Raw genomic sequence first — 20,768 nt, forward strand, 5'->3', positions numbered from 1 at the left:
CTTTATTCCAAAAACAGCAGATGGCTTAGTAGTAGGAATTAGAAATAAAGCGACAGGAATTCACAGACCGCATTTCAAGCACTGGGACCAGCTTGGTGGGTGTTTTTGCGAGTTTTCTGTACTGCCAAATTGCCTGAGCGGAAGCCTAACCCCACGCCACCCCCATTCCTGACATTTCACAACGGCGTGTTCCTAGAACGCGATAACGATTGCTAATCTCGCCTCTACGTCAAAGATGGCGTCAGAGTGACGTGGGGAGCCGTTCACTGGTCTTCTTAGGCTGCGATCCACCTGTCACTGGAGGATCCTGTATCCACTTACAAAAGAGTAAGCCCCGTTGAACTTAAATGGACTGAGTAGACACGTATAGGAGGGTTGCACTTCTAAGAACGCGTTCTGACACGTCAGTTTGGACTACTTGACGGTGCTGCAGCCACTCAAGCCCATTTAACTGATTTGATTTGATTCATCATTGCTTTGTACGCCGGTCTTCAACGCTTGGGAATATTTTCCGTGGATGTACAACATTAAAACTGCGAACCCTGCTCAGTGTAGTAGAAAGTCGCGTTGAAACAAAGCGTTTGACTGCCAAGTCCGTCCAGCCCTATTGTGGGAGATGGAAGCGTTTGGACTCGAGGATGGGAGACATATTTTAATTGGATGATCCAGTCACTCGAAATTGGCCTTCCCTGGACAGTGGAAAAGAAAAAAAATCCGGCGTTTTTGCCACTGTTATGACCTCTTACACGCTTATAACTCAGACTTATCATTCTCTCACACTCGTGGTTCTGAGTTCCAGCCTATGAAACAGGCTAAAAAAAACCCTAAAAAAAAAAGAAGCACCTTCAAGTATTTTCCATTTCTAATGGGCCAATTAAGGTTCAGCTGTTTCAGCCTTCCCCTTTTGTGGAGATTAGAGCGCAATTGTTATCTGAATTATATATTCACGTCAATTCTGAGAAGCCTGGAGAGTGAGGCGAGGGAGACGGAGAGACCTGCTCCTTTTAGAGGACGCTTTGTGGCCCTCCCCGCCCCTTTCCTCCCCCCCTTCTCCCCAAAGGTAGCCAGTCAGGCTGAGTATCCTCCTCAAGCGATGTCGCTGCTTTGATGATGGGGTCGCGGAGCACTGATTACAAATTTATTCTTAGGCACCATATAAGTCTTGATATTTGCTATTAAGGACATCTGGCAGCGATTAGAACCCTCCTTCCTCCCGCTCGCTCTGTCTCGCAAGGAGAGCCTCTACGGACACCCTGACGTCAGATCAGACGGCGAGGAGCCATCGTGCTCCAGAGTTGGGTGTAATCATCAAACCGCTTTCCAAACACCAGCTGAAGTTCCAGGCCACCAGCTGGAATGCTGATGGGCTAGCAAGCTGTTGTTTGCCTTACTCGTTCCCCCCCTTTCTCTTTTCTTTCTTCTCTTTTAATTCCGCGTTTTCATCCAAGAAAACTTTTCTCCTCCTTCTTGAGGTTTTGCATACAATAGTCCTTTCATTTTGCTGGAAGCGAAGGTAGAAGAGAAAAAACCCGTACTTCTGACCAGCTAGTCTAAGCAGAGAAAAAGATCTCTAAGAGTCTGGGATCTCATATTGTATTTTGTCTGCCCCTCTCCCCCCCCCCAATAAAACCATGCTTTTCAAAGCTTTTCTCAAACTCTAGCTCCTTTTGAGCGTAGAGGTCTGCCCCAGAATCGGCGCTGATGACAAAGATCTGCTCTGGACAAAGCCTGAGAAAGGCTTGAGCTCACTGGCCTGTAGCTCCAGAGCCACTTCTCTCCAGGGTTCCTCAGGGGTTGATCCAGGACGACGTTTTGCTGCCTCAGGGAAAGCACAAAGGCGCTGTCACACGCACCCCTCCTCTGGCCAGTAGCCAGCCTAAAAGGTCGGGGAGAGGCACCCGAAACAATAGGAGGCAGAACATTTTTTTCTGTAATAAATGTAATTATTTCCTTTTTTTGGAAAAAATTAGGGAGGCTGAAAAGTTTACAGGTGACCCAGCCCCCCTGGCTAATGGCCTGCCCCTCCTCAAGGCCTGGCAAATGATTTTGATATCTGATGCAGAAAATCTCCTAAGTGCGTTTTCCCCCTCACTGGTGGTGGAAAACAGTTAGAATGATAATAACTTAAATAACCAGCAACTTGCTGCCCTTTCGTGATATCCAAAAGCCCCAAGGCACCACCTCACTCTGCCTAATGGCAGGGCTGACCCTGGTTCCAAAATGTAGCACACACGCCTAGATTTTTAGTGCAAAGTATTTCCCCGTATTTTGTAATCTGCTCTGCATTTACTGTTTCTGTTCACAAAATTCAGGAAGCAGGAGGAGAGAGAGGAGTCCACAGTATCTGCCCTACTGCTGGAAGATGGGCAGGGGTGTAGCTGATATAGGACGTTGGGCCCGATGTCCTGTAGGACCCTGCAGAGTTGTGTAGCGGAACGGAGAGTATTGACCGAGCTTATGTGTGTGTTTGAATCTTTGCTAAGATTCTACCTTCCCTGCAAATTAGTCAGAGACTTTAAAATAAGAAATAACTACTTTATTCTGGAAGTACATACTTGATAGGAAAGAGTTCTACATCTAGCTAATTAGCTACGTTGGAGAGCCTAACATTGAGCTACGTGTTAGCCCCCATGCTGGATGAGAGGGAGAGACAAAGGAAAGATGTCCGCTCCTCTCTTGAGAAGGAAGAAGAAACTGGAAGGAGGGAAGGAACTGAGATCAACATTCTTTGCATATCAGTCTAGCAGGTAGGGAGAGACAGGAGGAGATCAAAGGACAGGTATAGCCTAGCAACCAAGAGGTCTCCTCTCTAGCTACGCCTTTTTAACCTGATGCAGCCTCAACCCACAAGTTGGAGTTGAACCTCATACATTCCGACAGTTGACCAGGGTCTGGGGGGGTCTTAGATCCCTTACTTTTTTGGGAGCAGAGTCCCTATGACTCCAGCATCCTTATGAGGCAATCAGCATGAAAGGGGAGTATGTTAGCCGCTAAGAGGCTTCTAACATGCTTCCTTGTCCTTTCCTGTTGATTGGAGCCAATCAGCGGGAAAGGAGGTGAGTCAACCACTGAGATGACTCTTCTCAGACCCAAGAGAGATATCCGTTGTTGTGAGAGAAAGCATTAACAAGGACCTCATTCTCAACCCAGCAGCAAAAAGGAGGGGTGTGTGGTTGTAACTATCATGAAGGGACCCTGCACTTCTGGATTTGCCACTACACTACTGGAGATGAGCTTGTTGGTATTCTTTTAAAATCAACAAGACCTTATAAATAAAAATTCTATTTTTGAGTTACAAAAATTTATAAAAATTTGATTTATAAAAATTTATAAAAATTTCAGGGCCACTTCCCAGTGTGCTTTTGAATGAAACTTCCAAACGTTGTGTAAAGTGCCATAGGAATTTTTAAAAAACGGACTCTCAAGTTGGCAAATATTGTTAATACTTGTGTGTTAATCCTGAGAAGGGTCTTCACAAAGTTGTTGGCTTCTGCTGTCTGAAACCCAATAGCCACAGGTTGAGTGTGGTCTACAAAGGGCAAGAGGGGGGAACTACCAGCCGTGGGCATGATGTGGCCAGCACCCATTTTGGATCCACCCATGTCCTCCTCAGCTCAGCCTGCCCTCATTGCAGCAATTCAGGTTAGAAACAAAAGTCCTATTTGCAAAAGGCAGACCTGGGAGGGGTTGGTTTTCATAGGTGAGGGGAAGAGAGAGGAGAACGGGACAGAGAATGAGAGAGAGATAAGTGTATGAGAGGGGGAGGGAGGGACAGAGACAAGGGGGTAGAGACAGAAAGGGGGGAAAGAAAAAATGGGTGGGTCACCTCCAGCACTGACCCTTTTGGCTTTGGCAGTGCACACCCTGGAATGTGACACCTGTGATAATATTTAAAGATAGCTTCTGAGCATGTGCAAAGTTCATTTGCTTCCACAATGGCTCAACAAAGCTCAGGTGGAGGCTCTTCTCTTCCAATCTGGTAGTAAGTTGCAAACCTTTCTAGGTTAGAAGATACAGCTTTCAGAATAAGACTGCATCTCACACCTTGAAAAAGAAGAAATTACATCCCAAGACCATATGGCTGTTGTATAAGTTTCTGGTTTACATAATAAAACATCTTCAAGTATGTACCATTTGTACTATGTGCTCAATAGCACTGCAGATCTAGAGACATAATCAGTCAATTTGACCAAAGTATGAGCAAACTGCCTCCTTCCCATCAACTCATATTTTTTCATTGTTGATCCACTGGGCAGGTAAGGGGAAGAACTTATTACTGCTGGATTTTATATCTGCAGCTGACAATAGTCTGAACATTCAATAGATGTTATCTATGATTAGCGTGATGTCTTTTCCTTTAAATTGCAATGGTCTTGCACAGGCACTAACTGCTAGAGAGGAGGAAGGAGGTGTTGGAATGTATGAGGTTGAACTCCAAGTTGGAGGGTTGAGGCTGCATGGGGTTAATAAGGGTAGCTAGAGAGCTAGACCTCTTGCTGGTTGAGGCTACACCTATCCCTTTGATCCTCTGCCATCTCTCCCCTTCCTGCTAGGCTGATAAGCAAAGGGATGTTGATCCCAGTTCTTTCCTGCCTTTCTCAATGTTCTCTTTCTCTCAAGAGGGGAGCAGACATCTTCTCTTTGACTCTCCTCTCAACCAGGATGAGGGCCAGCACTGGGACCAGTGCAGGCTGCTCTAGCATAGCCAGTTAGCTAGATATAGAACTCTTTCCTATCAAGCATGTACTTCCAGAATGAAGTAGTTGTTTCTTATTTTAAAGCTTAAAGTCTCAGTCTGACTAATTTGCAGGGAAGGTAGAATCTTAGCAAAGATTCAAACACACACACACTAAGCTCGCTCAATACTCTCCATTCCGCAGCACTATGCAACTCAATAGAATTCCCACAGGTTATGGGCCCAGCCATGCAAATGGAGATTTGAGCAATTAAAGGAGCTATTGTGTTTGAATCAAGGAAGCTATTAGAGACCTTCAGAGTTTTAGTCAGTGAAGAGTTGAGGCTTTTACTTCAGGATGGCCAGCATGACGGAGCAGCAAGGTCTCCACAGAGCGGAACCCAGAGGATGAAAACTGTGGAAATTTTGCATGCAAAAACACCTGAAGCAACAGAAACTGTTAGAAGTTATTGCAGGATCAGAACCAAGAGAGGATGCTTCTCGGGAGGAACAAAGAGTTTGGACTGAGAAAGACGAAATGGTACAAGACCTGATCACTAAATGCATAAGTGACTCTCAGATTCCCCTGATTATGACTTGTAAAAGTGCCAGACAGATGTGGGCTATGCTTGAATCCCATCATAAACCAAAAAGCGGAGGGCATTTAATTGCAATGCTACATAGCCTTATTAATTTGCAAATGAGGGATGATTTTTTTGAGGAACATCTTACAAAATTCATGGTGCTTGTCCAAGGGATAGAGGAAGCAGGCAGAGTTTTGGAAGGACCGGTTCAAATACCTTTATTTCTGGACTCACTTCCAAAATATATGGAGACTTTCGTAGTTATAATGCAACAACAAAACAAAACTCTAAACAAGATTATTTCTGAAGTTAGAGTGCAGTTCTTTCAGAAGAACAAGGGGAAAACTGATGCAAGAGAAGACGGAGTCTCCTCTTTCTTAAGCAAACAAGCTAGTAAACAAGCTGACTGAAAGCCAGTCAAATGCAGATTTCAGGAACAAAGGGAATCCAAAGGTGTGAAAGCCAAGCATTGCTATCTATGCAATTCAGAAAAACACCTTAAAGACCAATGTGACAAGAAATAAAGAATTTAAAGGGACAGAAAAGAAAAGTGCAAAGGACTTTCAAGTAACTCATGTTGAAAAATGTTATGACAATAAATTCTATATTGATTCAGGAGCAAGTGCTCATCTAATAAATGAAAAGGCTTTGATTGAAGATTTAACCCCATATGAAGGCACAGTTAAATTGGCTGACTCGAGAGTCCTGCCTATAAAGGCACGGGGAGATGCTAAGCTGTTTTGCCAGACTCCAAGCGGCATTGAGGAAATTTATCTCAGGAATGCACTCTGGACCCCAGGAATCTCAAACAACTTAGTGTCTGTTAGTGAAGCGACAAATAATGGATGCAAAGTGCTATTTGAACAAGATTCTTGCATAATTTCTAGAGATGGTGAAATTTTATGCACAGCTACCAAGAGAAAAGGCATGTATGAAGTGGATCAGCAAAGTCTACAAGCTAATGTTGTGAAAGAATGCTGTAACAAGTCATGTTTACATTTATGGCATAAAAGATTAGGGCATAGAGATACTGAAAAGATTAAAACCCTTCAAAATAATAATTTAGTAAGAGGCATGAAAATTGAACCCTGTCAAGAAAAGGGGAGATGCACATGCTGTGTTAAAGCAAAAGGGACCAGACCCAGTTTTCCTAAACAGAGTGAAAGGAAGACTAAGCGCCCCCTAGAGTTGATTCACAGTGACATTTGCGAAATGCCAATTCGTTCACATGGTGGAAACAAATATATTGTCAGCTTTATTGATGATTATTCAAGATTCACTGTGATATATATGTTGAAGGAGAAGGGGCAAATTCTTCAGAAACTCAAAGAATATGTGGCAATGGTGACCACTAAATTTCAGAGAAAACCACAGATTCTACGTTCTGATAATAGGAACATGCTACCCAGCAGCTTCTCCTTGAAAATGCGATTGAGCATCAAACCACTGTACCCCACAACCCAGAGCAGAACGGAGTCTCAGAGAGAAAATTCAGAACCCTAATTGAGATGGTGAGATCCATGCTAGAAGATGCCAATCTCTCACAGAAACATTGGGGAGAGGCAGTGTATACTGCCACCTATCTACACAATCATTTGCCAACAAAGGTGAATGGCAATAAGACTCCATTCGAATTATGGTATGGGCGCATACCCAGTTTGGCTCATATAAAGGTGTTTGGATCAAAAGTGTATGGTCACATTCCACACCAGAAGAGAACCAAATTGGACAACACTACAAAGGAAGGAATCTTCGTTGGATATTCTTCAACGCAAAAGGGATACAGAATCCTAAATCCCAAAACAGAAAGGATTGAAATCCAAAGAGCTGTCTACTTTGATGAAGGTCAAGGTGCATTCCAACCAGAAGGGGCACTATTCCAAGCCCACAACAGTGAAGAAGATAAAGTAGAAATACCATACAGCACTACAGATTACAGCAACATGCCAGCACTGGAGGACAGTGAGGAATCAGAGCAAGAAGGGGAACCTGCACAGCCAGAAGGGGCAGCAGAGAGTCCTGTACCAAGACGCTCTAACCGCACCAACAGAGGTGTACCTCCACTGAGACTGTCCTACCTGGCGAGAGCTGATGAACTTCCAGAGCCTGAGAGCTGGAAAGATATTGAAGCCTTACTCAAAGCTGAAGCTGAGAGGTGGAGGCAGGCAGCCAAGGAAGAGCTGGAAGCTCTACACAAGAACAAAACTTGGACACTTACCAAGCTTCCTCAAGGAAGAAAAGCTATAGGTTGCAAGTGGGTATTCAACAAAAAGCCAGATGCTGAAGGGAACATTGAGAGATACAAGGCAAGACTAGTGGTCAAAGGATACTCTCAAAAGTATGGACAAGACTACTATGAAACTTTTGCTCCTGTAGTCAAACATACAACAATCAGAACTCTACTAAGTGTTGCTGCTAAGAAGAAAATGCAGGTGGAACACATAGATATAAAAACAGTGTTCTTGCATGGGGAAATAGAAGAGGAAATCTACATGCAACAACCACCAGGTTTTGAAATACCAGGAAAGGAAACCCTAGTATGCAAACTGCAAAAGAGCATCTATGGACTGAAACAAGCTGCAAGAGCATGGAATGACAAACTGAACCAAATGCTCTTGAAACAAGGCTATAAAAGAGGCGAAGCAGACCAATGCCTATATAGCAGATTCAAGAACAACAAATGGACTGATATTTCGATTTATGTAGATCATTTACTATTGGCTTATGAGAATCCACAAGACAAGCAAGAGTTAGTAAATAATCTGTTTGTTTATTAATAATTTGTATATAGCCATTGGCTGTTACAAAAGTGCTACAAGCATGTATACATAAAAACAAAGAAAACTAACAACTCAAGATTAAAATAAGCAGAATTTAGGCATTATTTACAACAACTATTTTTGACGTAGCTAGCTCTGAACTTCTTTGCTGCCAAAGCAAAATTTGTAGTGGAAATTATTATGTGTGGCTGTACAGATGATAATAAAAAAATCGCTTTCTGGGACCCACTGAGATCATTATTCATATGGAACATTGGAAGTAAAAATTTTGCTCTCGGAAGAAGAAACATTGGACAATCTAACATATAATGAATCAAATCTTCTGGCACCTTACACCCTGCTATACATAACCGTTCGGCATGTGGGATACCAAAATATCTACCTTGTAAATACGCTGAGGGCATCACCTGAAATCTCAATTCTAATAATCTAAGCAAGGAAGTTGAAGTGAAATGTCTAGGCGACATCACATACTACCTTGGAATACAAATGGAAAGAGAGGGCAATGGATCCTTTCTTCTAAACCAAAAACAAAAGATTCAAGACCTACTTGAGAGTCTAGGACTGAAGGATGCACATTCAGCACCTACACCAATGGAAGTAGGATACTTGAAACCAGACCAGAACAATCAACCCTGGGAAGACAACGAAAGGTACAGACAAGCTATAGGGAAACTCCTATACATCAGCACAATAACCAGACCAGATGTGGCGGTAGCAGTGGGATACCTTTGCAGAAAAACCAGCTTGCCAAACAAGAAAGACTGGGAAGCAGTCAAGAGAGTGGCAAGATATCTGAAAGGCACTGCAAACGTAAAACTAAAGCTATCAGCTATTCAAAATCCTAAACTTCTAGGATATGCTGATGCTGACTGGGCTGGAGACACCAAAGATCGTAAGTCAACCAGTGGAGACTTGTTCTACTATGGGCAGTCACTTATCTGTTGGACAAGTCGAAAGCAAGAGACTGTAGCACACTCATCAACTGAGGCTGAGTACGTATCAGCTGATGAGGCATACAAGGAAATGCTGTGGCTACGCAAGCTTCTAGGAGACTTGGGCGTATCTGAACCAGAGCCTATCAGAATACTTGAGGACAATCAAGCCTGCATAAGACTCGTGGAATCAGAAGGGCAAAGTTCTCGCATGAAGCACATTGATGTGAAGTTCCACTACCTGAAGGACATAAGGGAGAAAGGACTTCTAGAGATGACCTACTGTCCAACAGAAGAGATGACAGCTGATGCTTTGACCAAACCACTGGGCAAAGTCTGACACCAGAAACTATGAGGCAAGATGCACCTTGTAGAATGAACCAAGTTCTCCTTGAGAAGGGGTGTTGGAATGTATGAGGTTCAACTCCAAGTTGGAGGGTTGAGGCTGCATGGGGTTAATAAGGGTAGCTAGAGAGCTAGACCTCTTGCTGGTTGAGGCTATACCTATCCCTTTGATCCTCTGCCATCTCTCCCCTTCCTGCTAGGCTGATAAGCAAAGGAATGTTGATCCCAGTTCCTTTCCGCCTTTCTCAGCATTCTCTTTCTCTGGAGAGGGGAGCAGACAACTTCTCTTTGTCTCTCCTCTCAACCAGGATGAGGGCCAGCACTGGGACCAGTGCAGGCTGCTCTAGCATAGCCAGTTAGCTAGATATAGAACTCTTTCCTATCAAGCATGTACTTCCAGAATGAAGTAGTTGTTTCTTATTTTAAAGCTTAAAGTCTCTGTCTGACTAATTTGCAGGGAAGGTAGAATCTTAGCAAAGATTCAAACACACACACACTAAGCTCGCTCAATACTCTCCGTTCCGCAGTACTACGCAACTCTGCTACGCAACTCAGTAGAATTCCCACAGGAGGTTGGGTTGTTCTTTGACTAGACTCTTAGGGCTCAGGCTGATGAAATAAATGATGATGCCCCATTTTTCCAAAAGGGGCCTTATGGAAGGAATGCCCATTCAGTTCTCCACTCATGACTGGAAAAATATGTCAAGATAACCAATTAAGAAAAAAAATTACACATTAATATGGGACTATGTTTGGGCCTCCTTCCATGAATTAAAAAATCAATCTCCATTCTTTTTGTCATTATGAGGATATACTTTTTAAAGGTATGTAATGGGGCTTCTCACTGTATTAGTGGTTGTGGGAGGAACAGAACCACTTGTAAACCCAAAATAAAACTGCACAGTGCCAGTTTTAAAAACTCTTCTTGCTTTTATCTTCTTCTATCTGTTTGGTAGGAACTGATGCAAAGGACTGATAAGTCAATACATCTTCCTTGAAGCTGAATGGAAAATGCAGGATCCAGAGCCACCAGAACCTTTGAGGAACACTAACAATATTACACATTGCAATCTCTTTTCTATTTTACCTACACTGCACTGTTGTCAGAAAACAGCCCCATGAAACATTGTGTTGCCATCTTTTTTTTGACTGAGAGAATGACATTTCAACAAGCTGCAGATCAGGCAGAAATTCAGCAGGTGCAGCATTCCTAACCACTGCATCTCAAAAAAGGGAAAATACTTTGTTGATTTTCCAACTGTCATGCAGCTACTCATTACAGAATAAAGCACAGGAGAATGCAGCTATTCTGGAAGTACAGTTTTCAGAGAACACACAGTTAGTGGGTCTTCCACACTTCATTATGCATTCCATTGTTTTCAGACGTTCTTGTGAATTTAGCTTCCTTTGAATTCTGCCATCCCATCTGTAAAATGGGAGCATTAGAGACCCTGCCCTTCTCCTTGGTCTCATTGTTGCCTTTGCAGAACACAGCAGGGAAGAAAATGGGGCCAAACGGGCTCTAGCTCCACCTGTTCTTTGGGCTGCCTGCCTTTGGCCCTTCTAATCACAATGGTCACCAGGCACCGCTAGTGGAGAAATTATTACAGCATCACACAGTTGTACGTGGCTGGATTGTAAACAGTAAGGCACTTCTTTTGCTATGTATAATTCTTTCTATCTGCACCAGAACTATCTAACAAGAGAGGGCACCAGAAGCAGCACCATCCCTTCAAAACACCAGCCCAGGGGTTGGTAACCTCAGGTCAGAGCCCCAAAGGCAACTCTCCAACCCACTCTGTTTCTCCCTTGGGACACTCCCCAGCCACACCCGTCACGGACCACGCTTTGCATCCTCCTTGAGTGTTTTTGCCTGTCTGGAATGAGACCTTGCAAACTGGTAATGCTTCTTGCTTCCCCTGATGGAGGATCGAAAGAGGTGTGTGAGCGGGCGTGTAGCAACCAGCCTGTTAAACAAAAGTAATATTTACATGTGTTGCTCCGCCCACTCGTGCTTTGGCCCTCCCCACCGCTATCCTACTGCCAGCAGAAGGCTACCCAGAAGGCTACCCTCAGGCTGAAAAGTGTGTTCTACCTCTGCCCTGGTCCAATCCGCACTAAATCCAAATGCACTCTGAACAGAGAATGATTTTTTCTTTCTTTCCAGGGTTCTGGATCTCAGCTCTGCCACTGAGAGAAGGTTCCAGGCGGACTTCTGTTTCATATCAAGGCCTCTTGAGCTCGTGATCCGAATTCAGTTCTACCTCCCAGGGAATCCTGGCAAGCCTACTCCTAAATGGTGGGGTTGGGAGTGTTCTCTTGCAAGATTGTACAACCAGCGGCTCTTTTAAGTCCTCCTAAAATGGTGGGACAGGGAAAGCCAGGCGGGGAGGCTGATATTATCTTCAGCAGCGGGAGAGAGATAGTCTTGGGTTTATTTGTGCGCAGGATTAAGAGACGACGCCAAAGGCGGGCCAGGGCTCTGATTGGCCTTGGAGATGGGAGGCTTTCTGTGCTCCAGCCAATGACACAGACACGCTTTCCCTGTCTCCAAAAGGGAAACCACAGTTCCTCGTTAAACCAAGGAAAATGCGGAGCGGAGGGTTTGGATTCTGATCCAACCACATCCGTAAGGAAAAAAATGGGGAGTTGTGGCTTGACAGAAAAAAACCAAACACTTTTGTTGATTTAGAGTCTTAAAATCAAGAGAAAAAACAGACGCGATTGCTATCATTTCGAAAAAGGGAAAACTCTTTATTCGGAAATAAATCTTGATCTGTGTCAATGAAATGTACATCTAAGCAGGCGAGATTAAAACAGCAACAGTTTATAAAAAAACTCAGATATGGGATACCAGTGGCTCTTAAAGTTGGCATTGCGCCCTAAACACATGACAGTAAAGGCCCATGACAAGCAACTAAAGGGATTTAGGATTAGTAGAAGGCTGCGGTCCTAAACCCCTTTACCTTGAAAGTAAGGCCTATTGAATTTAACAGGGCTTACTTCTGAATAGACACGAGTCTCCTCTGAATCTTATTTTGAAGCAGTTGGAGCAATTAATAAATTGTTCAAAATGAAGACACTAGACATTTGTGCAGTTGTATTTATATTAGAGGATACTGGATGAGAAGGGCAGCTTTCCTCCAAAGTTGACATAAATAATTTTTGCACTTGGAGGAATCTGGTGTTTAAATGAAATTCTACAGAAAGAGTATTGGAGAACTGCACATAGCAATAAGTGGTCTTCCTTTCAGGGTTACAATCAGAAAGCAAGTGTCCTGTACTGGAATTCTGTGTACGTTTACACAGAAGTAAGTCCCAGTGAATTTGGTCCAAGTAAGCATGGGTTGAAAGAGTTGCAAAGGAGGTATAGTACAATCCTAAGGCTACTATCCAACAACATCATACTCAGAGTACACCCATTGAAATAAATGGACTTAAATAGATCCATTTCAATAGGTCTACTCTGCGTATTACTTGGCTGAATAACATCCTAAGTATTGTTAGGGTACTGGTAAATTGGCAAAGTTTAGCTTAGTGTAACTTGCCCAGCATTTCTGTGCAGAGTGTGTGTGTGTGGCTTAGCTGAGAAGAAACAAGCTTTTACCTTGCTTTGAATCACTGAGACTTGAGACTTTGTGAAACAAGAAGAAACTACTTTATTAAAAGAAATACATACTTGACAGGAAAGGCTCTAGTTCTAGCTAACCAACTAGAGGACAGAGACAAAGGGAAGATGTCTGCTTTCCCTTGGCTGGTCCAAGAAGAAGGAAGGAAGGAGAGTTTGGAAGTGAGGTCATCTCCTTGAGAGAATCAGTTTACAACAGAAGGAAGACATGTAGAGGAACATAGCTAAGGATATGGAACCTAGCCAGCTGGAGGACCCCCCCCTTTCTCTCCTTAGGTATGCAAAGAGAAACAAATAAAAGTTGCTCTTGTCACACTTCCAGAACCCCTTCTCAACAAGTGTTAGGTTCAGGCCAAGAGGTTTATCTTGCCTGCTAACTTCTGATGTCTGACTTTGCCTAACACCTTGGTCAGAGCAACTGCAGCCATCTCTTCAGTTGAACAGTACTCCATCTTGAGTAGCCATCTGTTACAGGTATCTCTGATGCAGTGGTGCTTCACATCAATTGCTTGGTTCATGAACTCACCCCTTCTGACTATGAGTCTGATGCATTATTTGTTGTCTTCATGCATCATTACAGGACCTGGTATAGAGATGCCTAATCCTTTAAATAGTGCAAGCAGCCATGCCCATTGCCTGCTTCCTCCAGAAGCTGACATGTACTCTGCTTTCCTTAAAGAGAGTGCTACAGTCTCTTCTTTGTTGCTTGCCCAGCAGATAACTGAATTTACATAGTAGTAGACATTTCCACTGATAGATTTTCAATCTGTAGTGTATTTAGCCCAGTCAGTGTCTGCATAGTCCACTAGAAGGGATTTTGGGTAGCTACTAACCTCAGCTTTAAGTCTGCAGTGCTCTTCAGGTATCTCACCAATCTTGACTGCTTCCCAGTCCTACTAGGTTGGCGAGCTGGTTTTCCTGCACAAGTATCCCACTGCTAACACCACATCTGGCCTGGTAATTGCTGATATAAGGGAGTTTCCTGATGGCTTCTCTGTAGCTCTCATTGTTTTCCCATGGTTAGTTGCTGTGATCTGGTTTCAGGTATCCTATCTCCATTGGAGTAGGTGCTAGATCTGCATCCTTCAGTCTCAGATTCTCAAGAAGAACTTGGATATTTTGTGTTTGACTCAGCAAGAAGGATCCATCTTCTCTTTCCATTTGAATTCTGAGTTAGTGAGTAACATCACATAGGCACTCAACCTCCTTGTTTAGATGATTCACTAACTGTTACTTGTCCTGTGGGTGTTCATAAGCTAACAGCAGATCATCTATGTAAATCAAAAGGCAAGCCTGTTGTTCCTGATCTGCTGTACAAGCATGGTTCAGCTATGCCCTGCAAAGCCTTCTTTTGGGAGCATTTGGCTGGGTTTCTCATAGCAGGCTCTAGCAGCCTGTTTAAGTCCATAGATGGTTTTTTGCAGTTTGCATACTAGGTTTACTGTTCCTTGAACTTAAAACCCTAGTGGTTGGCACATGTAGATCATAGAATCATAGAATAGTAGAGTTGGAAGGGGCCTATAAGACCATCAAGTCAAACCCCCTGCTCAGTGCAGGAATCCAGATCAAAGCATTTCTTCTACCTCATCATGCAGGAATGTTGTTTTTATACTCATGTGCTCCTCTTGTATTTTCTTGTTGGCAGTGACACTAAGCAGTATCCTGAAGGTAGTATTCTTGACTACTGCAGCAAAGGTCTGATCATACTCTAATCCTTATTTCCATGAGTAACCTTTGACAAATAGTCTTGCCTTATATCTTTCCATATTTCCTTCAGTGTCTGGCTTCTTCTTGAAGATCCACTTGCAAGCTACTGCCTTTCTCCCTTGAGGAAGATTGGTCAGTGTCCAAGATTTATTATTGCCTAGGGCTTCCAACTCTTCCTTGGCTGCCTGCCTCCACTTATCAGCTTCAACCTGATAAGCCTTTGGGGAAGTCTTCAATATCTTCCTGGGTCTCTGGTTCTGGACATTCATCATCTCTCATGAGGTAGGCAAGTCTTAGGGATGGTAAAGCTCTGTCGGTGCATTCAGAGTATCTGGGTGCTGGTGGCACAGCTGCCCTTTCTAGCTCCAATGCCCCTTCTGGTTCAGATTTCTCATCTTCCTCTGCTAGCACATTGTAATCATCCTTTTTGTTGTGGATGAATAGCTCAATTTCTACTTCATCATCATTGTTGTCATTTGCTTGAAGTGGCACCCCTTCTGTTTGGTGTGTGTACTTTCCTGCATCAAAGTGAACAACTCTGTACACTCCAACTTCACTGGTCTTGGGATCTGTACCCCTTCTGCTTGACAGAATATCAAATAAATATTCCTTCCTCTGCAGAGTTGTTGCATTTTTATCTCTTTTCCTTTGCAATGTGCACAAAGGCCTTGCATCCAGACACTTTCAGGTGAGTCATTTTTGGTAGGTGTCCATGCCACAGTTCAAATGGTGTTTTGTTGGTTCCAGTTGTAGGAATCCAATTCTGCAGGTAGGTGGCAGTAACTGCTGTTTCCCCCCAGTATATTTGTGGTAACTGTGCATCTTCTAATAAACAATGAATCACCTCCAAAATGGATTTATTCCAGCATTCCATTGTTGCGCTGTGTGTAGTTGTGTTGCTTAATTTTGTTTAAAAGCAGCACCACAGCAGCAGAGAGTAACAGCAGATGTTGAAATGCGAGTGTGCCAGCATGTGCATACATTTGCCTAAGAAGGCAGGCTTTTACCCTGCATCAGCATCACTGAGACTGGAGACTTAGTAAAATAAGAAAAGCTACTTTATTTATAGAAATACATAGTAGATAGAAAAGGCATATCTAGTTCTAACTAACTAGCTAATTTGGAGGCGTAACGCCCAGGTGTGGGGGTTAGCCTCATGCTTGGAGAGAGCAGAGACAAAGGGAGTCTCCTCTCTCCTGGACAGCCAGAGAACAAAGGAATGGAAAGGGCAGAAGGAGGAGGGGCAGGTAAGCTTCCCTGAAGGTGTCACAGTCTAGCGACAGAAGGAAGTCAGTCAGAGCATCACAGGTAAAAGGTAAACAAAGCCTATCCATCTGGAGGATCCTAGCTCTATCTTCCTTCTGGAGCTTAAACAAAAGAACAAAAGAGGAGTTGCTCTTGCCCCACTTCCAACATCCACGACCCCATTTTGCCATGGAGAATAACTCACAGTGATCTAGTGTGCTATGTCTTCTTCACACAGGAACTGTTCCATGACTCTAGAGACATACTCTCCACCATTATCAGATCTTAGATTCTGTAGTTTGCAGCCAGACTTATCGGAAACAGCTTTGACATAATCTTTGAGTTTCTGAAGCACTTGACTTCTTTCCCTTAGCACATGCATTACAGTGTACTTCAAATAATCTGTTGGAATGTATGAGGTTCAACTCCAACTTGTGGGTTGAGGCTGCATGGGGTTAAAAAGGGTAGCTAGAAAGAGACCTCTTGGTTGCTAGGCTATACCTATCCCTTTGATCTCCTGCTGTCTCTCTCTTCCTGCTAGACTGATACGCAAAGGATGTTGATCCCAGTTCCTTCCCTCCTTCCCATTCTTCTTCTTTCTTGAGAGGGGAGCAGACATCTTTCCTTTGTCTCTCCCTCTCATCCAGCATGAGGGCCAGGACTGGGATCAGTGCTCGTTGTTTCAACTTAGCTAGTTAGCTAGATATAGGACTCTTTCCTATCAAACATGTACTTCCAGAATAAAGTAGTTATTTCTTATTTTAAAGCTTAAAGTCTCTGTCTGAATAATTTGCAGGGAAGGTATAATCTTTAGCAAAGATTCAAACAAACATAAGCTTGCTCAATACTCTCCATTCTGCTATGCAACTCTGCAGAGTCCTACAGGACATTGGGCCCAGCATCCTATATAATCATCAATGAAGGATAACAGATAATGGTTTCCTCCTTGAGAGGGGATCTTTAAGGGCCCACATAGATCTGAGTGGATGAGCTGTAAATAAGATACCAACCGTACTCTTTTAAGAGTACATGTACTCTTTTTGAGATGGCGCAACAGCATGATAGAAGTGTATAAAATTATGCATGGCATTGAGAAAGTGGATAGAGAAAAGTTTTTCTCCCTCTCTCATAATACTAGAACTCGTGGACATTCAAAGAAGCTGAATGTTGGAAGATTCAGGACAGACAAAAGGAAGTACTTTTTTACTCAGCGCATAGTTAAACTATGGAATTTGCTCCCACAAGATGCAGTAATGGCCACCAGCTTGGATGGCTTTAAAAGAAGATTAGACAAATTCATGGAGGACAGGGCTATCAATGGCTACTAGCCATGATGGCTGTGCTGTGCCACCCTAGTCAGAGGCAGCATGCTTCTGAAAACCAGTTGCCGGAAGCCTCAGGAGGGGAGAGTGTTCTTGCACTTGGGTCCTGCTTGCGGGCTTCCCCCAGGCACCTGGTTGGCCACTGCGAGAACAGGATGCTGGACTAGATGGGCCACTGGCCTTATCCAGCAGGCTCTTCTTATGTTCTTATGTTCATACTCTTACTTTTCACTTATCGAAGCCAAATGTACTCTTTTTGAAATGACAAAATGATGGTAACCCTAGCTGTAAAGGCCTTTTCCCCTCTCACTGTGCTTTGGAAAGCTTGGGTTTGTACTCTTAACTTTCACACAGCATTCACATTTTTCCATAGACTTGCACTTTCCCCATTTTTATGCCTCTAGCCAAAGTGTCCTTCTCTAGGGCATTAATTCTGGGGGGAAATGGCATGTCCCATTCTATAGTGCCATAAACATTCACATTGTGACTTACAGCCATCTTTGAAACTGTTAGTATGCACAGGTTGGAAATGGTCCAGTTTCAAAAGTCCACCTCTGAGCTTAACAGTACAACATATTTCTTCTTGATCATAAATATTGCATCTATCCATAAACAAATTAAATAATTTCATAATTGTGGGAACATTAAACATTAATTAAACAAATTTCCCTAAATTCTGGAACCTAAATAAATTTTTTAAGCTCTCTGGTAACCTTTGGCATCTTGCATAGCAGCACTCTGTTGCCTTTCAATTTAGTTTCAATGCATTGTCCTGCTGGCATATAAACTCTTCTCGAGCAAGGTCTCAGACTTTTAAACAAACTTTTATCAGTGAAGATATGACAGGATGCTCCTGAGCCAGATTATTCTTTAGTCAGATTTCTTAGCTTTAAAATCACTTTTAAATTCATATCTGGGCTTTCTTGGCCATTCTCTGAAAAGATGAGTATTTTCTCCACAGTCTCAGTGATCTAAATGCAGGGTAAAAGCCTGCCACTTAGGAAAATACACACACTGGCACACAGGCATCTTAGACCTTTGACAATCTCTGCTAATAAGTATACAAATTTGTTGGCTGTGTGTAATTTGTGTGTTTAATTTAGTTTAAAGCAACACCACAGCAGCAGAGTAACAGCAGATGTTGAAATGCGAGTGTGCCAGTGTGTGTGTGCGTTTACCTAAGAAAGCAGGCTTTTACCCTGCATCAGGATCACTGAGACTTGAGACTTAGTAAAATAAGAAAAGCTACTTTATTTATAGAAATACATAGTAGATAGAAAGGCAAACCTAGTTTAACTAACTAAGTTGGACGTGTAACGCCCAGGTGCTAGGCGAGAGAGCAGAGAAAAAGGAATGTCTCCTCTCTCCGGGACAGTCAGAGGACAAAGGAGTGGAAAGGGCGGAAGGAGGAGGGGCAGGTAAGCTTCCCTAAAGACGTAACAGTCTAGCGACAGAAGGAAGTCAGTCAGAGCATCACAGGTAAAGGTAAACTAGCCTATCCATCTGAAGGACCCTAGCTCTATCTCCCTTCTGGAACATAAACAAAAGAACAAAACAGGAGTTGCTCTTGCCCCACTTCCAACAAAATTTACATAACAGTTGGAAGTGTAGCAAGAACAACTCCTATATGGTTCTCTTTGTACACCTAAGAGAAGATAAAGAGAGGTTCCTCCAGCTGCCTAGGCTGTCTAACCTTATCTGTGTTCCTCTACCTGTCTTCCTTCCATTGTAAATGGATATTCTCAGGGGAAAAAGGAAGATGGCCGCTGACTAACAAAGACGTGTTTACTGAAGTCGGAGTGGTGCTCGGAAGAAAACTATTAATAACAACCTCCTTGTGTACTAAATCCCAGACTGATAAACGGGAATCCTTCCTAAACTTCAAATCTTAAACTTCATGAATGCCAGAAAAGCTAAGTCCTAAAAGCAAGCTCTCTATTTATTGAGGAAGATATATCTGCGAACCTGGAACGTCTTGGAGGTAAAGTCCTGCTCTGTAACAAATGGTTCTAATGACTTGACGAATGATAATTAACTAACAAACTGTGCTGAGAGTTATCTTAATCTTCTTTGCCTCCCTTTAAACCTTGTGGATACAAACATAAATATACTGCGGCTCTTACCCTTTGAAGCTGATCTCTGTTTTGGCTGCGTCATCCCTGGGAGGTGCTGATCTGTTGGTCTATTGTAGCTGAAGTCTAAATATCAAGTTAAAAGGATGGTTTTAACCAGAAAGAAATGTAAAGAACTTGGGATAGAACTATGCACCAATATAAATTCCCTCCAAGTTAAAGGAATACAAACCAAGATGACGCACTTTTATGGCCCAAAGGGGACAGCGGAGGAAGTTGGGTTGGGGAAGGAGATCAAATCCACGATGCCTGGTAAGAACTGTAATAATGATTGGTCACTGGATAACTCTTTGTCGTGGATTCAAAACATTGAGGAGCTGTTTGGACATAATTTGGCTCAGGAATTAACAGCAGCTGCAGAGGGAAACTCCCTTTTTGAAGTAACAGCTCAAGGGAAGCAAACTAATACCTCAGCTTTAAGTGTTTGCAGCTCAATGCCCCCTCTTGAATCCTCATCAATCTATGAAGAATTCAAGTCTAGCTCCTCAGAATTTAGGCATCTTTATGAAAAGACAAAAGACCTGATTTGAATAACCAACTAGGCTCTGCGGCTAATGAAGACTGGCCCCAAGTGGTGACTCAATCCCTAATACAAATTTCCAACTTTGTGGCTGAGTCGAATGCTTTGCTCTCCACATTAGCCGATATAATCATTAAGAAAGAACACTACCATGAAGGAGTGACAACTGAATTACACACAAATTCACAGGCTACTCAAACCTCATGCCTGAAATCATCTTTCACCATGCTAGACAAAAAGACGAGCTCCCAAACATCTAACCAACCTAAGAAGAGTAAAAACATTAAATTTTGTAAGACCCGAAATAAACCTCACATGAGATTTGATAAACTTTTTAAGCTAATGGATACCCCTAAACCTAACAAGGGCAAAAAGAGGAGAAAAAGGAAATCTAAGAAAACAAAGATGGATAAGAGTACAAATACAACTATCTCGGCTCAAATGGTGCAAAATAATAACTCTGCTGCTCAAGAACCTCTTAAAACAGAGCTTAATACTCCAATTTCATATTCCTCCTCATCTAATTATATTAAATCTCAACCTCAACAATCTAAAGTGATTTTGGATAATCCTGAATCGACTGAGACACATAAATCCAAATCATGGGAATTGGTCCTAAGCAAGGAAAAAATAGCTATAACAAACTTCCCTAAGCCCAAAGGAGCTCTAACCCAGACTCAACGAAGGAAGCACTTTCAATCTGTAATGGAACATATTATTCCAAAACTAGACTGGTGCATGGAGATTGCTTCGATAGAATACCTTTTCTTTAACTATATGGAAGCAAGAGCTATAGTTACATTTCATGATAATATAATAGCCAGCTTCCTATACGAAAATAGAAATTTACTCCTTTCACAGAACTTAAGGTGTTATAGGGTCTTTGAAAATGTAG

At 42.8% G+C, this 20,768-nt stretch overlaps 1 long non-coding RNA gene across 2 annotated transcripts; it reads right to left on the reverse strand.

Moving 5' to 3' along the window:
* On the reverse strand, positions 1 to 19,640 carry LOC133364142 (uncharacterized). 2 transcript variants are annotated; one of them, XR_009757845.1, is made up of 3 exons: positions 19,539 to 19,640; positions 19,345 to 19,419; positions 1 to 689 (listed from the first exon to the last, which is right to left on the reverse strand). It is a non-coding gene; the product is annotated as an uncharacterized LOC133364142 (long non-coding RNA). The 2 variants fall into 2 exon arrangements; XR_009757846.1 differs by having other exon boundaries at positions 19,526 to 19,640.
* Between the last annotated feature and the right edge of the window lie 1,128 nt (positions 19,641 to 20,768).

The sequence above is a fragment of the Rhineura floridana genome, chromosome 9, assembly GCF_030035675.1.
Source record: "Rhineura floridana isolate rRhiFlo1 chromosome 9, rRhiFlo1.hap2, whole genome shotgun sequence".
In the NCBI taxonomy this organism is placed as follows: domain Eukaryota; kingdom Metazoa; phylum Chordata; class Lepidosauria; order Squamata; family Rhineuridae; genus Rhineura; species Rhineura floridana.